Here is a 16776-nt window from a genome sequence, read left to right on the forward strand (position 1 = left end):
GAACAATTCAGGTCAAATCTTGTGGCCCTTTCTCTGAAACCGCTGAAGTGTAAAAAATTTAAAAAAATTCATATTTAGAACCTTCTCTTCTTTTTGGGGGCAGTTTATATAGATATTGTTATACAATATAAAACATGTAAACTGTTTTAAACTGTCAGGCACCTTTATAGATTTTTATTAAAGTTATTGTCTTATGTTTTCTCATCATTCATAGTAAAGTTACCATGAACAGCTGGGAATCTACACACAATGTTGATACATGGCATGACTAAGTTTAAAGGTGTGGTGGTATAATCCAGTTTTTAACCACATAATACAATTAAATAATACTCCAATTGTTCAAAGAAATAATGGCTCTTCAAAATGTAAACTGAAATTCCTTCTACAGGGAAACTATTGAGCAAAACTCAATGGCTCCTGAGACAGTATCTTTTCCATGGTGACACACACTCCTGATTTGCAATTGAACAGATCACAACATAGTCATTTACATATGAAAACCTTACCCGCTCCTAGGATCTGGGGTTGTGACTTTCTCACCTAGACTGCAAGTTTACGGCAATTCCTGGCAGTTATCTGCAACTGACTGAAACACCCAGTTGACTGGGAGTTTCACGGCAATTCTCAGGGACGATAACTGCCGAAAATCCCACTTTTCATGCAGTGGCTCTGTATCTGTTCGTAGCTATTGCACCGTGCACTCCTCCACAGCTGGGGTGATTGACAGGGAGGGAAAGCTGTACTCACTGCCCACCGTCCATTGGTCGCAGAAGTCATTGTCCCTTGCAGCTGCCCGAAGTGTTTGTGGCAAGGAAGCACAGACTTCCTCCACCACTCTAGTAATGAGTCTGGCAGATGTGATGTTACTGGTCAGTCTCAGGGTCTCCACAGATGTTTCCGTCATCCTGATCAAGTGGCCCAGCTTGGTGCAACCAGCCACTCTGAGGTTAGCTCTTAGACTGGCAGACTGTAGTGATAGAGATCGGATGAAGTTACTGAAGAACAGCGGTTCCTCAAATAACCACATACCAGGAGACTCAGTGATGTTCCGTTTGGCCTGTAGAATGGGCCATGCCTGCAGTACCGAGCTGTAGAAAGGTGTGAGGCTGGAAAAGTCCACACTCTCTGGTTGTAGGAGGAAAAGCTGTTTGTCGTATCCCAACCTCCCAGCTCTCCTCAGCAGCAGTTGGGCAGTGTTACACCAGCGTGGGCTGCAGCTGTAAAGCAGCCTTTGTGCAGTTCTCAGTCTGAAGGAGGCGATCTTTGCCTGTACGTTGACAAGTCCCTGCCCTCCTTCGACCACAGGCAGGCTGAGGACAGCTGACCTCACCCAATGTTTGCCAGACCAGAAAAAATCCACAATGACTCTTTGGATGTTCTCTGCCAGGCCTCTCGGTGGAGTCAGGGCTGTAAATTTGTGCCAAAGGGTTGAGGCAACCAGAACTCTTCCCCTATATGACAGTTGGGGTACCAACCATTTCCATTTAGACAACCGAGCGCATACTTTGTCCAGGACCCCCTCCCAGTTCTTAGACTGAAACCCCTCACTTCCGAAAAACACTCCCAGAACTCTCAGCCCCTCTTTTCCCCACTCAAGTCCTCCAGGCAGACTTGGTGCTGCCTGATCCTGCCACTGACCCAAAAGCAGAGCTTTACTTTTTGACCAGTTCGCCCGTGCTGATGAGGCTTTTCCATACAGGAACAGATTACCCTGCAAAACCTCGACGTCCCTCTGACTGGTCACAAAAATACTGACATCATCAGCATAAGCTGAGAGAACAATGGGACCACGGTCAACATTTAATGACCCTGGCAGTGACAAACCGCTGAGCCGCTCCCTTAACCTGCACAGCAAGGGCTCAATGACCAAAATATACAGCTGCCCTGAAAGTGGACAGCCCTGTCTTATGCCCCGCTGAACGGGGATAGGCCGACTTAACCCTACACCCATTTTTATCATACAGTGAGCACTCTTATACAATAAACCAACCCAATTTGAAAAAGCATCACCAAACCCAAAAGCCGCAAGTGTCGAAAACAAATAAGTGTGATCCACCCGGTCAAAAGCCTTCTCTTGATCTAAAGAAACTAAACCCACATTCACATTTTACAATTTACAAACATTTACAATGTCCCGGAGAAGGAAGATATTATCCATGATTGTCCTGTCAGGCACACAATAAGTCTGTTCAGTGTCTAAAACCATTTCCAGGCACTTTTTGAGTCTATTGGATAAGGCTCTGGAAAGCACCTTATAGTCCGTGCAAAGGAGAGCCACTGGCCTCCAGTTCTTGATTAAGGCCAGATCTCCTTTTTTGGGTAGTAGTGAGAGCACTGCTCTCTGACAGGACACAGGGATTGACCCTGTTCTAAAGCACTCCAAAAAAACACTGTGCAGGTCGGGTCCAAGAGTCTTCCAGAAGTGTTTAAAAAAGTCTGTGGAGAGACCATCGATCCCCGGTGCTCGTCCAGAAGTCATCTGGTGAACGGCCACTGTTAATTCAGCGAGTGTGAGCCCTCTGTCCATAGCAGCCTTCTCCGCCTGGCTGAGCTGAGGAAGACCTTCCAGGAGTTAATTACGACTTTCAGTGTCGCATGGTTCAGCTCCAAAAAGGTTGGTGTAAAAAACGACTGCATGGTTCCTCATCTCAGTGGGGTCGGTGGTTATTCTGCCTTCAGGAAGTTTGAGGCAGGTCATTAGCTTCCTTTGAGCTACCGATCTCTCCAGGTTGAAAAAGAAAGAGGCCGACCTGGTCATCCATGTTTTTGAGCTGAAGGAAGCGAGACCTGACAAGTGCCCCCTTCACTCTTTCCTTCAGGAAGGAGCTCAGAGCTAACCTCTTCTCCTGTAGCAGAGGTCCCACTGAGGGATCTGAGTTTCTGTCTAACCCTGCCTCTAGAGTCCTGATGCTAGCTTCAAGGTTCTGAATGGCTGTTTTAACCTTTTCAGTTGAGTGGGAGGTGTATTGTAGACAGAAAACTCTGATCTGAGCTTTACCAACATCCCACCAAGACTTTAAAGAGTTGAACTCAGTTTTTCTGATCCTCCACTGTTGCCATAGGTTTTCAAAGCTCTGGCAAAACAGGTTGTCCTGCAGGAGCTTATTGTCGAAAAACCAGTGAGACTTGACTCTTTCACCTGGTGAGAGAATCAAGTCTATGCTGACAAAACGGTAATCCGTGAAGCCAGCTGGACTGATATTGCTGTGTGTTAATCTAGAATTTAGTGCTTGAGAGATGTATATCCTGTCTAATCTAGCTGCACTGACCCTATTATTTCTGACCCTTACCCATGTGTACTGTCTGGAATGTGGATGTTTAACTCTCCATGTGTCAACCAGATCTAAGTGTGTGGTGGTGCTGTGTAAGATCTGAGCTGACTGTGGGTGGGGTTCTTCACTTGATCTGTCAATTGTGAAATCTAATGTGCAGTTAAAATCTCCACCCATGATAATTGGGTCTTGATATTTGATCAGCTCATTATTAAGCTTGGTGAAAAAAGCTGCTCTCTCTGCCCCTGTATTTGGTGCATACATGTTTACCAGGCAGAAAACAGAGTCATCTACCTGAGCTCTGAGAACAAGCAGCCGACCCTTCACCACTTCGTCTGAAGACAAAATAACTGCATTAGCAGAGGGTCTAAATAGCACAGCTACACCTGCACTAAAGTTAGTGTCATGACTAAGGACATAAAGTCCATCCCACCATAGAGCCAGTCTGTGTCATCTGCAGGCACAGTGTGAGTCTCCTGCAGGAACAACACATCAGCCCTTTTAATTGTAGACATCTCATTTATGAGTGCCTGTTTCTGTCTATCTCTCCCCCCGTTAATATTAAGAGATCCTAGTTTTAGGCTCCTCATAGAAAGATAAAGTAGAAACAGACAGAAAGAAACCAGAAGAAAAGAGTACAGAGAGGAAACCACAATGTAATGCATGATTATGTTCTGAGGCGTTTTGTCCTTTTGACTGTATTACCATTGGCTTCTTTTCTCAGATTTGTGATGTATTTTTTCAGACAGAAACATTTTTTTTCGTCCAAGAGTTCAAAACCAACCAGTCTTTTTAGAACATCTACTGATCTTATGAATTTATTGGTATCACTAAAGTAATCACTGACTTTAACTGATTTTTTAAAGGTTCATCCAGAAAACGGTTTATTTCCTCTAAGGAGTACAGGTTTGTGTTTACGCTGGGGGTTTCTCCCACTGAAGTGGCATCTGACTCATAATCATTGTCCATGTCATCCTCCTCATTTGTCACCCGACTGCTCAAGTCCTCGTTTACGGACACAGTTTGGTTTTTACAGCTGGAAGCCAGTGACTGTGTGTCACTGGCTGCTTCTAGACTATTGATTGGAGGTATGTTTCTTTTATGACATGTTAATCAAGTTGGCGGCGGTGGGTGAAATGCTGGCACCTCGCCGAAACAACAAATACGAATAAGTAGAGACAACCTTAATCCATGGAACTGCGAACAGGAAAAACGGGAAATCAAGACAAAATAATAAAAAAGAAAGACAAAGATAAAGTCAACGATAACGCTGAAATGGGATCAAACAAACAGCTTGAGGATAGCCTGACGGAGATCAGGATCACGCTGACGCACCTGACTAAAGAGGTCGGTAAAGTTACCGCCGAGCTCCCTAAGCTGCTCCAAGTTGTGCAGGATGTTAAAGAACTAAAGGAGAGCATTGAAAATTTAAACAAAGTAATCAAAGAGAAGGACGGCAAAATCGAAGGGCTAGAACGAAGAATTGATGAACTGGAGCAGAACACGCGAATGGAAGATGTTATTATAACTGGATTGGATGCAAAGTATCGATAATATGCTTCTGTGATCAGGAACTCCGGACTTGGCGAGGAGACGCAGTCCGAGGAGCTAGAGACGCTGGAATTACAAGTAATACACTTTCTTGAAACGAACAACATTCAATCCAGAGTTCCGATCTTTCGGCTTGCCATGCGCTTCCTAGAAAGGATCCTGGCACAAAACCTGCTATAATAATTCGATTTGTGAATCGGAAGCACAAGGTTGAACTGCTGAAACAAGCCAAGAAACTAAGAGGTACAGGGGTTTATCTGAACGAGCACCTTACCAAAAAAAACGGCGACATCGCCAGGCACGCACGCCTGCTAAGGAATAAAGAAAAGATTTAAAGGTACGTGGACACGAAACTGCAAGGTGATGATACGGCCGAATGGTGAGCAATCTAAAGTCATTATGATCAAAGAACTCAAGGATCTGGACAAATACCGATAATCCATGGCCCTTTTTTTTCCAAACGCTTGTCCAGCTCAGCTGGCGACATGGACATTATTTCCTTTTTTTTTACAAAAGGCTTTGCAACACAGACAATTCTTTTGGGGCACTACGGCCAACAGAATGTGGAGTGCCTCGCATGGACTAAGCCCACTGAGGGGTGCAAACTTGGATTGCCGAATTATGGATGACATATCTACTGTCCCTCGGGGACCCTCCAGGATCCTCCTTGCGGTGTAGGCTTCCCCCCCGTCGATGAACCTGGGGGGAGGAGGAGGGTTGGAGGGAGGGACCAGATCCGATTCCACCACGGGCTTCAGCAGGGAGATGTGGAAGGTAGGATGAATCTTTAGGGACCTGGGGAGCTTGAGTCGGACCGAAGACTGGTTGATTATCCGGTCGATGGTGAATGGGCCGATGTACCGAGGAGCCAACTTCCTTGATTCGACCTTAAGGGGAAGGTCCTTGGATGATAGCCAGACCTTCTGGCTGGGCTGGTAATCGGGAGCCGGAGTACGATGGCGGTTGGCCTGCTTCTGGGTCTGGAGGGAAGATCGTTCCAAGGAGGACCGCACCTGTCTCCAGACAGCGTGGCAACGGCGCAGGTTGGCCTGGACGGAAGGGACGGCGACCTCCTCCTCCTGGAACTCGAAGATAGGAGGTTGGTATCCAAGGGAGGCCATGAAGGGAGAGATGCCTGTGGAAGTGGAGATGAGGTAGTTGTGGGCGTACTCGACCCAGGAGAGCATGGAGCTCCAGGAGGCAGGATGTCGGGCTGCCACACAACGAAGAGCACTCTCCATGCTCTGATTGGCTCGTTCAGTCTGGCCGTTGGACTGGGGGTGGTATCCGGAGGTTAGGCTGATGGAAGCGCCCAGAGCCGAGCAGAACGCCTTCCACACCTGTGACGTGAATTGGGGACCTCTGTCCGAAACAATGTCTTTGGGGAAACCATGGAGGCGGAAAACGTGGTCGACCAGTAGATCTCCAGTCTCAGTGGCAGTGGGAAGCTTAGGTAGTGGAATGTAGTGTACAGCCTTTGAGAACCGGTCAACCACCGTCAGAACCGTGGTGTTGAGACGGGACGGTGGAAGACCAGTGACGAAATCCACAGCGATGTGGGACCATGGGCGACGAGGAATGGAGAGAGGGTTCAAGAGACCGGCTGGAGGGCGATTAGACGTCTTCCCTCAGGCGCAGATGGGACATGCTTGGATGAAGGTTAATGTGGCTTGCAGCATGGAGGGCCACCAGAACCGTTGTCGCAGGAAGCGGAGGGTGCAAACGTTACCTGGATGGCAGGTAAGTTTGGATCCGTGAGCCCATTGCAGAACCTCCGAACGTGCAGAGCTGGGCACGAAGAGCCGGTTAGGTGGACCGTTTCCCGGGTCAGGTTCCTCCTGCTGGGCCCGTTGGACCACCTCCTCCACCGGCCAGGATGCAGCCCCAACGATGCAGGAGGGAGACACAATTGGATCGGGAGAAGAGGAAGGTGGATCAGGTGAAAATTGTCTTGAAAGGGCATCAGGTTTCACATTACGAGAGCCCGGTCGGAAGGTGAGGGTGAAAGAGAAGCGGCCCATGAAGAGAGCCCAGCATGCCTGTCTGGAATTCAGTCTTTTGGCGTTTTGTAGATGACAGGTTTTTGTGATCAGTCCAAACTATAAATGTTTGAGAGGCTCCCTCCAGCCAGTGCCTCCACTCCTGTATTGCCATGACGACAGCCAGCAGTTCTCGATTCCCCACGTCGTAGTTGACTTCAGCTGGGGATAGACGGCGACTGAAGAAGGCGCAGGGGTGTAGTTTCTGGTCCGAATTCGATCGTTGGGATAAGACCGCTCCAACCCCCGTATCAGAGGCGTCCACCTCCACGATGAACTGGAGGGAGGGATCAGGGTGGGAGAGGATGGGAGCCGAAGTGAATAGCTCCTTGAGGTGGTTGAAGGCGGTGTTAGCTTCGCAGGACCAGGAAAACGTTTGTTGTGGCGAAGTCAGTCGAGTGAGGGTTTCTGCCACCTTACTGTAATTTCTGATGAATCGCCTGTAGAAGTTGGCGAACCACAGAAATCGCTGTAGCTGCTTTCGTGTGGAGGGAGTGGGCCAGTCTTTCACAGCGCTGATTTTAGCAGGGTCTGGTGATAGCTTTCCCTGTTCCACGATAAACCCCAGGAAGGGAACAGAAGAGGCGTGGAATGTGCATTTCACCGCCTTGGCGTATAATTTGTTCTCTAACAGTCTCTTTAGTACCAGTCGAACATGCTGGACGTGTTCCTCTTCAGTTTCCGAGAAGATCAGTATATCGTCGAGGTAAACAAACAGGAATTTGTCCAGCATGTCCCGCAGCACGTCGTTCACCAGGTGTTGGAATACGGCCGGGGCGTTGGTCAGTCCGAAGGGCATTACCAGATACTCGAAGGGGCCAATCAGGGTGTTGAATGCCGTCTTCCACTCATCGCCCTCCCGGATACGAACCAGATGATAGGCGTTGCGGAGATCGAGCTTGGTGAAGAACTTCGACTTGCAGAGTGGGCTAAATGCAGCGTCCATAAGGGGAAGGGCGTACTTGTTATGTACGGTGATGTCATTAAGTCCACGGTAGTCGATGCAGGGTCTCAGAGTTCCATCTTTCTTCTGGACGAAGAAAAACCCTGCACCGACTGGAGAAGAGGATGGGCGTATGAGTCCGGTGGCCAACGACTGGTTAACGTAGTCCTCCATGCTGCTGCGCTCGGTCTGGGACAGATTGTACATACGGCTGGACGGGAGCATAGCACCGGGGAGGAGATCAATCCCACAGCCGTACGCGTGGTGAGGAGGAAGGGAGAGAGCCAGCTCCTTTGAGAAAACCTCACTGAGGTCGTGGTAGGTCTTGGGGATCGAAGAAAGATCTGGAGCACTTGGTGTCGTGGGGGGAACCATGGCGGAAGATGGCATGGCAGAGTGGAGACACCGGGAGTGACAGGGGCCGCTCCAGCCAGAAAGTTGCCCCGTTGCCCAGTCGAATCGGGGGTTGTGAAGAGCCAACCAGGGAAGACCCAAAACGACAGGTGCCGACGAGGAGGGAATCAGGAACAGTTGTAACAGTTTGTGGTGAATGCTGGAGAGGACGAGGGTTCTGCCATCCAGGTCGAGGATCTTTTTGGGCTCCTGGAGAGGCACCGTGGGGATCCCAGCCTGGTTAGCGATCTGCAGGTCGATGAAGCAATCGTCGGCCCCGGAATCGACCAAACAGGACAGGGATATCGACTGCTGCGACCACCGAATCTTGCCAGGGAGGGAGACACGTTTGTGGTTGGAACAGGAAACAGCTCCGCCCGCCAACACTCCTGCGTGTGTTGACGGGTTCAGTCTTTTGACCGTATGGGGCAGGAGCTTCGCCGATGGTCCAGAGCCCCACAGTACAAGCACGCTCCACTCTTAAGCCTCACTGTCCGCTCTGCGGAAGTGAGCCGAGTCCGACCCAGCTGCATGGGTTCGAGAGGATCAGAGAGAGGTAGAGAGGAAGATGGAGGAGCGTGTGAGGGAGTCGGTGACAGATTTGGAGTTAACAGTGATGAGCTAGCTACTCGACCTGAACTGGTGATTCTTTCGTGGCGCCTCTCCCGGATGCGGTTATCAAGCTGGATCGATAAGGCGATAAGTGAGTCGAGGTCAAAATAATCGTTTCGAGTGGCTAATTCATCCCGTATTTCCCCATTAAGGTTCCTAATAAACTCCAGCCGCTTTCCGCGGCATGGATACGGAATTGAATAGAGAAGTCAGCGACAGAAGAGTTACCCTGGTTTGTATTGATTAATCGCGTAGCGATGTCTGAAGTGTATGATCGGAGATCGGTTGTGAATGAACTATAGCTGACGGAAGCCGGAGCGGCGCTACACAGTGTGGCTGTTGCCCACTGAGCAGCTTGTCCCGACAACAGATTAACCACAAACGCAATCTTCGCGCTATCATTAGGGTAAGTGAGGGGTTGTAGATTAAAGACCAGGGAGCATTGAAATAAAAAACTGGAACATTTCCCAATCTCACCAGAGAAACGTTCAGGAATGGGCACGAATGGTTCTCGTGGTGAAGTAGCGGAAGTGGCTAACCCGAAGCTACCCGGAACAGCGTTCCTCCCCGAGTTAGCGGAGGAGGAAGTGGCTGCGGCTGCAGGAGGACTAGCAGACCTAGCGGTCTTAGCCGTTAGCTCCCGAAGTGAGTTAGTGATCTCACTGAGTATCTGAATGTGACGGCCAATCAACGTACCCTGTGCAGCGAGTGCCTGCCTAAGCGCGTCAACATCCGCCGGGTCCATGTTTGTTTGGTCAGATCGTTATGTCAGGATTTACTTAGGAGGTGGACCCGGAAGCAGACGGGGACGGTAAGTATGTTTCAAAACAAAAGTAATATTTATTTACAAAAAAAGAAAACATAAAGCGACTTCCAAAACTAGTGGAAGCAAACGAGTGAGTGAGAGACAGAGAGAGAAATGAGAGTGCAGCTGCGACAGGATCGGCTCGGCAAAATGGCGGCGTTCCAGCACGGAACAAACTCACTGGCTTGGAGTCAACTGAGGAGATTCCCAGGAGAATAGGGAAAGCAGGTAAACGACCAGTGGTTTCTCGGAGGTGCAGGAGACGTGGCGACCGACTGAGAGTGAACAACGATCTGACGCCGGTGAAGAGGAACGACTCCGCTTATAAGTCCTCCTGATTGCTGATCAGGAGCAGGTGAGGCGGAGCCGGACACACAGCAGTACACAAAAGACTAAAATAATAAAATACTGAAGAAGGTGCAGGTGAGATCTTGACAAGTCTCTTCCCTTTAATCACAAAACCCAGTAGAATTACCACAGATGCTGCCACGCTAATAGATAACATATTTACAAATAAAATTGAAAATTATATCAGAGCTGGTCTTCTTCTACATAACATAAGTGACCATCTTCCTGTATTTGCTATTTTCCCAAATGTCTTTAAGACAGGGAAGGGAAAAATGGCAAATACATGTAATTATAGACATAGATCATTGGAAGCCATTGCCGCTCTTGATTTAGAGCTCAGTCATCAAACTTGGAATGAGGTTTATGAGAATAGTGATCCGAACAAGGCCTATGATGTGTTTTTGTCCACATTAATGTCGTCCTATGACAAACACTGCCCACTAAGGAAACATACAAGAAAGTACCATCACGTAGTCAAGCCTTGGATTACTAAAGGGATAGAAAATGCTTGTAAAAAGAAAAATGTTCTATACAGAAGATTTTTAAAATTAAGAACTAAAGAAGCCGAAAATAAATATAAAACCTAAAAAAATAAATTAATAAGTATTATGAGATCAAGCAAAAAGGGCTATTACCATAAATTACTGGAACTTCATAGGAGTAATATACAGGAAATATGGAAGGTGTTAAACAAGGTAATTAAAAAGGGTGAAGGGAAAACTGCAATTCCTAACTACTTTGTAAAAGATGTGATCATTCAATCTGGCCAAGGAAACTGAGGAGCAGAGATATGGGACTGGGATGTTGAATACTGAAGATACAATGCAAAACAATCTGCACCCCATTTTTATCAGGGATGTTGAGGATAGTGAAATTATTGATATTGTAAGAAAATGCACAAATAAAAAGTCCACTGATTGGACAGGAATAGACATGGTCCTAGTTAAAGATAGTAAACATTGTATTGTGAAACCATTGAAGCATATATGTAACCAATCTTTGCACACGGGCATATTCCCCAACAAGATGAAAATAGCAAAAGTTGTTCCAATATATAAAAATAGAGATAGTCACTTATTTACAAATTACAGGCCCATTTCCCTGCTCCCACAGTTCTCCAAGATCCTAGAAAAATTGTTTGTTCTCAGACTCGACAACTTCATTGAGAAACATGATCTATTATGTGACCAACAATACGGCTTTAGAACAAACAGGTCCACCTCTATGGCAGTGGTAAACCAATAGAGCAGGTCTCCACAGCAACTGATGGACGAGAATTCACAGCTGGTGTTTTTATAGATCTTAGTAAAGCTTTCGATACAGTCGATCATCAACTATTAATTAAGAAACTGGAATGCTACGGTATCAGGGGGATGGCTAGCATCTGGTTAAAAAATTATCTTGATGAGCGCTATCAATATGTACAAGTACAAGATGTTCAATCTGAACTTTTGAAAGTAAAATGTGGAGTTCCTCAAGGATCTGTCCTGGGGCCTAAACTTTTTATTTTATATATTAATGACATTATTAATGTATCAAAGCTTTTGAGTTATGTCCTGTTTGCGGATGACACAAGTTTGTTTTGCCATGGAAGGAATGTGGAGCAGCTTCTGAGAACAATGGAAGTGGAACTAAACAAACTGAAGAAGTGGTTTGCTGTAAATTAATTATCTTTAAATTTAAGTAAAACTAAATTTATAATATTTGGAAATCAAAAAATCAATAATGAAGTCTCAGTAAGGATTGATGGTGTGAAGATTCAAAGAGTGTTTGAATACAAGTTTCTTGGAGTTTTAATTGATCACAAATTAACCTGGAAATCTCACATTAATCATGTCAAAAAGTAAATGTCCAAAACAATTGCTATAGTTTGTAGATCTAAAGAATTTTTAAATAAAAAATCACAGTACCTGTTATATTGTTCCCTTATAATTCCATACATGACATATTGTGTGGAAGTGTGGGGAAATACTTATAAAACCAATCTCAAGCCCATTTTCCTACTACAAAAAAGAATAATACGTATAATTATGGGAGCAGAGTATCTGGAGCCAACCAATGCTTTATTTATACATTTGAATACATTAACATTCTGGGATATAGTCAATCTTCAAACTTAAGTGATTATATACAAAGCACATCATAATCTCCTCCCAAGATGTTCTCAGAGGCTGAAATTCATGAGAGTAAATATGAACTAAGAAACACAGGTATGTTTAAAAAGACATGGGGAAGAACTAAAAGTAAAGAAAACTGTGTTTCTGTGAAAGGTGTCAAACTATGGAATTGCTGTGATAAGGATTTAAGAATGTGTAGCTCAATCTATGTTTTCAAAAAAATGTTTAAATATAAAACGATAAACAGTTATAAAGATATTTAGTAATTATGTTGGTAGTCTATATTAACATTAAAATAGCACCACAATAGACCCCATATTAGTATATAATATAGTATTATTATTGTTATATAATGCAATACATTTATCTTTGTTTCCTTTTTTATATATTTCTTTTCTTATTTATGTATTGTCATCCATCGGATGCCATATTGTTTGAATAAAATTCAGGATACAGCAAAGGATAGGCTATAATAAGCCCTCGGCTTCAGCCTACTCCTTTTTCTGACATTTTTATTTACAATTATTTGTGAAATGAACATGTAAATGTCTCAATGTATATTAGTCCAAAATAAACCATTCATTCCTTAATTCATTCATTCATTCATTCATTACAGTGTTTGACAGTAGTTTCATCCATGCACTCAGCACTGGACGGAGCGACATCGGCCGCGCCACTAACAGCGGGCGCAATGGAAGTCTCAACCAACTCAAACCTGGGCGCGGACCCTGCTGCGCCGCTGGCAGCGGGCGCAAAATCAGCCACAGACTCAGTGCCGACCGCTGCATCAGCTGCACTGCCGGGACCGGGCGCAGCATCAGCCGCGGACCCAGCAGCGAGCGCAGCATCATCCACGGATCCTACACGAGTGGAGCTGCCCACAGCATCAGCGCGAGCTGTCACCTGTTGCTTGTGGGGACATGCGAATCGCTTGTGTCCCACGTCTTCACATTCAAAGCATTTAAGTACTCCTGAACTGGCGTAAACCATGTAAGAGCCGTCACCGTGTTTAACTCTGAATGAAACCTCATTCAGAGTTGTGTGTGTAGGCGAGTCTAGAAACATGAAGACCTGCTGGCGCAGAGACATCACATGCTTCAGTTTGGGATCTTTACATCCCAAACTGACACTTTTAAAGCTGCTGGCAAATTTTCCATACCTGCGGAGCTCAACTTCTAACAGCTCGTTATGAATAAAAGGCGGAACCCCAGATACAGTGACTCGTGAGGAGGGGACACCTGTACATACAGGTCTCTGACGAAAACTCCGCTCTCGACCAGAGTGAACACCAGAGTCTTGTCATTGACAAACACGACCACCGCTTTGTTCATCCTCGAGGCAAAAACTACTTTGTCGTGACCGACCTGATCCCCGATTGCTAACCGGACTTCCTCCACAGTGACAGAGTTATCCGGCGGAGCTATACGCACACCCTGCCGGATAGACGGAGGTGGCGTCTCAGTGGACGCCATACCTCCAGAAAATACAAGAAAACCTAACCTTACCTATGTACACCATTAACATCAATCAAAACTAAATGAAAAAACCTAACCTGATCACGCACATTAGAAGAATGACAGTTGAAAAACCACCGATAACCAACTCAAATCCAGCGCCACTCACACTTTCACCACCACCACTCACGCTCACAGTCACCGGAAACGGAAACAGAGGAGAGGAGAGGACAGCAGAGGGGAGCACAGCAGGGCAGAGGAGAGCAGAGCAGAGCAGAGGAGAGCAGAGCAGAGCACAGCACAGTAGAGCAGAGGACAGCAGAGCAGAGAACAGCAGAGCAGAGCACAGCGGAGGACAGACCGGGGTTCGATTCCCTGACGGGGAGCTTTTTCCTCTTCTATGCCCACGGGACCATCATACCGAAATGTGTTCTTTCCGGAATGTCCTCGCGTGGCAACACACGTCAGCTCAGTTTGGGAAAGTCTCCAACGATGATTTCCATAGGGCTTTCCCAAGGTTTCCGTAGTGTAGTGGTCATCACGTTCGCTTCACACGCGAAAGGTCCTCGGCTCGTAACCGAGCGGAAACAAGTTTGCTTCCACAGCTTTTGGGATTTATTAAATGTGTGTATGGCAACTGATCCCAATGAGAGCGTATTTCAGAGTATTTCAGCTGCTGTAGAAAGACATAACTGAAGACCTCCTCTCTTGAGTTTGATTCAGATGGGGAATACGCCCAAGAAGAGAGCCTTCAGAAGCTCTTTGTCAGCCAGACATGTGGTGTCAACGGAAATCAGACATCAAAAGTCTGGAGAGAAATCAACAAAGTTGACAAATGGAGTGCAGCTGATTTTTGAAAAGGACTATCACAATCAGTAGATACTGGTAAAGGCTGCATCCCCCAGTCGACCACTTGTCAAGGTACTGTTCTGTAGTGTTCAAAAGCAAACTTTCAAAGTCTCCATGAAACAAATTTTGCTGACACTTATTTTGATCAACAAAAATCAAATAGATGGCAACCGCAACTGGATTGAATTAACTGTTTCTGGATTTGTACAATAGAGAACTCAAAGACTGACAAACTGTATTTAAGTGGCAAACCAATGTAGTTCGAGTCAGTAGATTAGCTTCTGCGATCCTCAGTTGTGCAATTGCTGTGCACTGTTCAAACTGGAGAACATATTTTGTCATAGTCACTTGTCATTGTCATTTATCGAACACACCCCAGATAGATAGATAGATAGATAGATAGATAGATAGATAGATAGATAGATAGATACCTTTTTACCTTGATACATCACAATAAGATCAATGTGAATGTTAGCTAAATTCGCCACAATCTAATCAAACATTCATGTTTCTGGACACTGTCGACAACACCACGTAGCATAACTTAAGCCAGTTGTTAAGAAAAAAAAAATACATATGATTAAGGAGAATGAATTCACTTTTTGAAGAAAAGTGCCCCCACTTACTTTGAGAAGTTCGACAAGTTCTCCTTACTGCTGTTCCAAGCGGGAAACAGCACCCCCAAAATCCTCCTTGTGGTCAAAAATATATTACATCCATAGTGGTAAACACTACAATAGGCAATGCATTGGAAAAGTTAATGAAGTTAGGGACTACTATCCGCGCTGCTCGTACAGAAGACTGGGCTTCCATTTCACAATAGGAAACTCTTTCGTTTTCTGTGCCCATGGGTCCTTCATATGAAAATGTGACCTTTTGCTCCCTCCTGTCAAAACACACATTTATTGCTACCAGGCTCGTTGTATTTCGTGAAAATCTCCCATCTCAGTTACTTCATCGAAGTTTCCGTAGTGTAGTGGTCATCACGTTCGCCTAACACGCGAAAGGTCCTCGGCTCGAAACCGAGCGGAAACAGCAGTGCTTCTAAAGTGATAGATAACTCAAAGACTGAGAAAATGTGTACTGAAGTGGCAAACCATTGTTGTACCAGTCAGTAAATTAGCTTCTCCGAACCTCTGGCTGTTGCATTTTACAAACTGGAGACCATAGTCTGTCATAGTCATTTGGCCTGACTTATCCCATCCTTGCTGAAAGACCACAGTAATGGCGCTTTTCCATCTGCGCGACTCTCAACTGCACTACTCTACACTACTCTACACACCACGACACGGCACAGTTCAGTTATGTTTCCACTACAAGAAAGTACCTCCGCCCCATTGGCGGGGGCATCACGACACGGCTACAACACGCATGCGTGATCTGCTGTGACGTCTTATAAGCGAGACGCACACAACAAACACAAACACACAGCAATGGAGAACGTGAACGTAGATGTCCTCCTCTAACCCTAACCCGGCTATGTACTTGCTGCTCGGTCTGTGGCTTTTGATCCTTCGTAGAAGAGCAGATCGCCAGAAAAGAGTACAAGGGAAATACAGAAAAGTTTGGGAAGCCGTCCTACAGCAGGAGACCAAACGTCGATCCGCGAAGAGACGACGAATTGCAGTCAGCTAATGGTTGCTATTGCTAACTAGCTAATATACACGTACACAGCGTTACAATGACTGAAAGTGGTCTCAACTTTACGTATTTTGGTATTAACTTGAGAATGTCGCCTGTGTATTTCAGATTATTCTGTGGACTTCTTATCTTCTTATTCTACGTTAACGTGCGCATTGGAGTGAGTTAAGCTCATTTGGAGATTTTTTTCTTCTGCCACATGATATAAACCTTAAAAATGAACATAATATCTATTTAAACTTACTTCTGGCCACTCAGTGTAAGATTTTCAAATTATATCATTGTTTGGATCTGTTTGCTGTATTTCTATGTTTATGTGTACATTAGAGTGAGTTAAGCTCATTTTGAGATTTTCCATTTTTTCCTCCTGCCACATGATATAAACCTTTGAAATGATCACAACATCTATACAATGTTACTTCTGGACAGTCAGTGTAAAATATTGCAATTATTTAATTTTTTGGATCCGTTTGATCTATTTCTATGTTTCTGTGCGCATTAGAGAGAGTTCAGCTCATTTTCACATTTTCCATTTTTTTCTCCTGCCACATGATATAAACCTTAAAAATGATCATAACATCTATACAATGTTACTTCTGGACACGATGTATGTGTGCAGTTCTAAGTCACACCTCACCATTGTTTGTTGAGAGTGGCTCACTGATAGAATTAGATTTTGTCTCTCTGTGTGTCTGTGTGTGTCTGTGTCTGTGACACAGACACACACAGACACACAGAGACACAGACAGACA

Source organism: Microchirus variegatus (genome assembly GCF_963457635.1).
Source record: "Microchirus variegatus genome assembly, chromosome: 12".
NCBI classification, from domain to species: Eukaryota; Metazoa; Chordata; class Actinopteri; order Pleuronectiformes; family Soleidae; genus Microchirus; species Microchirus variegatus.